The sequence below is a fragment of the Bos indicus x Bos taurus genome, chromosome 7, assembly GCF_003369695.1.
Source record: "Bos indicus x Bos taurus breed Angus x Brahman F1 hybrid chromosome 7, Bos_hybrid_MaternalHap_v2.0, whole genome shotgun sequence".
Lineage (NCBI taxonomy): Eukaryota > Metazoa > Chordata > Mammalia > Artiodactyla > Bovidae > Bos > Bos indicus x Bos taurus.
In genome coordinates this window covers 6,564,772-6,569,147 of record NC_040082.1, presented here as the reverse complement: position 1 = coordinate 6,569,147, position 4,376 = coordinate 6,564,772, and positions in this window count along the sequence as shown.

Here is a 4,376-nt window from a genome sequence, read left to right as displayed (position 1 = left end):
AGTTCTTGAGAAATCTAACTATCACATTCTCAAGAATCTGAAAACTAAAACTTGACAGATCTATATTTGTTCTTTTTCTGATTTTTGTAAATACCACAATTGAATGTTTTAACACTAGAATAATGTGATACATATATTTAAGTATCTATATTTTATGCATGTATCTGCATTTGTTTTAGTTGCTTTGTCATGTCCGACTCTTGCGACCCCATGGACTACAGCTCACCAGGCTCCTCTGTCCATGGGATTCTCTAGGCAAATAATACTGGAGTGGGTAGCCATTTCCTTCTCCAGGGGATCCTCCTTAACCAGTAATCGAACCCAGGTCTCCTGCATTGCGGGAAGATTCTTTGCTAACTGAGCTACAGGGAAGCTCATATCTACATAGAATAATTATTTAATACTGTAGAAAGCTACTGTGAAGGATGCAATCATAACATTATCAGAGGATTATATATTAATGTGTTTTCATTTGATTTAAGATATGTGTGTTAGTTGCTCAGTCATATTCAATTCTTTGCAATCCCATAGACTGTAGCCCACTAGTCTCCTCTGTCCATGGAATTCTCCAGGCAAAAATACTAGATTGGATTGCCATTCACTTCTCCAGGAGATCTTCCTCATTCAGGGATCAATCCTGGGTCTTCTGCATTGCAGGAGAATTACTGTGTGAGCCACCAGGGAAGCCCATGATTTTAAATATAGTAGTTTACATGTCTTTATCATATCTCTGAGGCTCTGTGAACATGCAGAATCAAATGACCAGCAAGTATTTAACAGGTACTTAAATTACCTGTTAAACATCCAGCTGATATTCCACTGTATGCTGAACAACTTGGTAAAGTTTATAAGACATATATTTCGATTTATATGTTCTTTCTTATTAGGTACTGTAGAACTTATTTTCAATTCTGAAAGCAGGGATAAGTTTATTTGCCAATAAAATGACATTAATGTTATATAAAGTAATAGATTAATGGAAGGTTAACTTGCAAAGGAACTAAATTTTTCACTATATCATGAAGAACTTAATGATATTTCAATAAAATCTATTCACATCTTGGTAAGTACAAGATTAACAATGTACAAGAACAGAAGAAAGGAAAAGATGTATTTAGTCAGCAAAAGATTATTATATACAAGTATTTTGCAAGTTTGTATACAGCTATTACATTTCAACTCACCATTAGCCCTAATCTATTAAAATTTTTACCATAAATATCAACACTTAAGACCTCTAGTATGATACTATATACTATTTTAAGTTCTTTGGCTCTCAATTAGAAATCATTTTTTTGCAATTAACTTCCACGAATGGTTAAATTGTAATTATTAAATTGCACTTCTCATTAAGAGTGTACTAATTTCCAAGGAGATGTAGTTTAGATTTGGTTTCACTTGATAAGATTTAATTCAAAAACACTGATTGGTAATTAAAGACATTGCTCTCTATATGGAGCAGAACACTGTAACTGAAGCTTTTCTGTCTTCTTTCACTTTCTAATTTCCTTTCCCTCTCCTTAGAGGTAATTGTTGGGGTTTTTTCCCCTCTATTTAAAACAGATCCACATAAAAATGTAGATATTGATGGAAATCAAATCATACTAATGTTTGCACCACATCTGAAATATACCTCTTTTTTTTAGTGAACTAGTATTTGCTTTGGTCCTTATTGAAACACTGTAATTTTGACCATGAAGTGCCCAGGTGTTTGAAAAACATTATTTGAATGAATAGAAAAGAGTTAAAAAGCCTATTCCAGCACTGATTTTAACTTTATAACTTTTTCATTTTTGCAAAGGTAGTTGGGGAAAGGGAGTTAAAGTGCTTTTGGCTAGGCACTGGAGTCATTCACTGAATCATAGTTTACAGTTTTCAAGAGCGTACTTAAATCCCTAAAGTAGCTCATGGCATGTACAGTCTAAAGAATGGTTCTGCATATTAAGTGATCATTATCTGAACAGCAAATAAATAGCTGGTGTACTTAAATGAAATCACAATATCATTGAAATATACATTCCCTAAATGTATTTACCAATTGTAGGAAACTAGCATTTATAAAAATTGAATTTAGGTAAAAATGGTGTTTTGGGAGCAAACCACATGTTTTCTCACATACATTTAATATGCAATATCTCACATTATATCTTGAAGAGAATGCTATTTTATTTGCATATTTGAAACCTGTTTCGGATGTTAACTCAAAGATCACCTAGGTGGGAGCTGCTCTGATCATATTATTCAAAACTGCAGAGGACTGACATTACCAATATGCTGGATAAAGCCCTGGAGTCTTCCCTCCCTGCGACATCCCCAACACATCAATTCAAAAGCAACACACAGATCAGTGCCCTTTGTGAGATATGCAGAAACTAGCCAAGAGGAGTACTCTAGAGGAGTGTGGAAACAGCAACAATGAAAAGGTAGGCAAAAGGGAGACACTGGCTCACCAAAAGCTGCACCCTGGCATGGTGCCATATGATTGGCAGGGAACCATCAGCTCTTGCTTCTATCAAAACCCCAATTGCTTTTTTTTATGAAAATAGAAAAAGCAATTCTGAAATTCATACAGGACCAGAAAGGACCTCAGATAGCTAAAACAATCTTGAAAAATGGCTAAGCTTGAATTGAACATGACTGCTTCCCTGGTGGCTCAGACAGTAAAGCGTCTGTCTACAATGCAGGAGACCTGGGTTCAATCCATGGGTTGGGAAGATCGCCTGGAGAAGGAAATGGCAATTCACTCCAGTAATATTGCCTGGAAAATCTCATGGACAGAGGAGTCTGGTAGGCTACAGTCCATGGGGTCACAAAGAGTCGGACACAACTGAGAGACTTCACTTTTCACTTTAGTAACTAAACCACTAAGCTTGTTTCTTTATTGTAAAATACATGATAAAGCCATAGCAATTTAAAAGTATGGTATTGGCATAATGAGAGGTATATGTATCAATGTAACCAGCAAGAAATCCAGTATAAATCCACACAAATAAGGTCAACTGATTGATAAGGTACCAGGAATACACAATGGGGAAAGAATAATATCTTTAACAAATGCTGCAAAAGAATGAAATTGGATCCTTATCTTCCACCATATACAAAAATCAACACAAATGGATTAAAGACCATAAAACAATGGTATAGATCATAAAATCTGAAGCTGTACAACTCCTAGAAGAAATAGTGGAGGAAAACTCTATGACATTAACCTTATTAATGATTTCATGGATATTAAACCCAAAGCACAGGCAACAAAAGCAAAAATAAACAAGTGGGACTATATAAAACTAAAAAACTTCTACACTGAAAAGAAAATAGCGCAAATAGTGAAAAGATAATCTTCAGAATGAAAGAAAATATTTACAAACCATATATTTGACAAGAGGGTCATTTACATAATATATAAAAAAGTCTACAACTCAATAGCAGTATAATGACAATAATAATAATCTGATTTTAAAATGGGCTAAGGACTTGAATGGCTCAGTGGGTAAAGAATCGACCTGCAATGCAGGAGATGAAGGAGATGCGGGTTCAGTCCCTGGGTCGGGAAGATCCCCTGGAGGAGGAAATGGCATCCCATCCAGTATCCTTACCTGGGAAATCCCATGGACAGGAGAGCCTGGAAGGCTACAGTCCACGAGGTCCCAAAGAGTCAGACACGCTGAGCATCTATCCTTTCAAACTGTACCTACAATGGCCAACAGGTGTGTGAAACGTTGCTAAACATTGAAAAAGGCTAAGCATGACTAATCATCATGTCAATATCTCGTCATACCATTTAGGATGTCTGTTACTAAAAAAAAAAAAAAGACACCTAGTGTTGGCAAGTTTGTGGCAACCTTTGAGCCCTTAAACACACAGAGGAGAGGAGGTCATATGAAGACAAAGCAGAGATTGGAGTCATGTGACTACAAGCCAAGGAACGCTAAGAATTGCCAGCAGTCACCGGGAACTAGGAGATGTGGAGTAGATTCTTCCTGACCGTGTCGACACCCTAAGTTTGAACTTCTGACCTCCAGAAATAGCAGAAATAAAGTTCTATGCCTGGAGAATCCCAGGGACGGGGGAGCCTGGTGGGCTGCCGTCTATGAGGTCGCACAGAGTCAGACAGGACTGAAGCGACTTAGCAGCAGCAGCAGCAGCAGCAAAGTTCTATTGTCCTAAGCTGTCAGGTTTGTGTAATGTTATGGCATTCTTAGGCGCATCTTTTTTATATGGGAGAAATGTTTCAATAAAGTAGAAGTTTCCACAAAGTTCAAAATCTTTAAAATGCTGCTATTCTTTTTTTTTTACAGTCAATATTAAAGACTTTATTGTTTTGTTACTTAACAAGTATGATCTAATAGTGACCAGAACTGAGCAGTAACAACAAT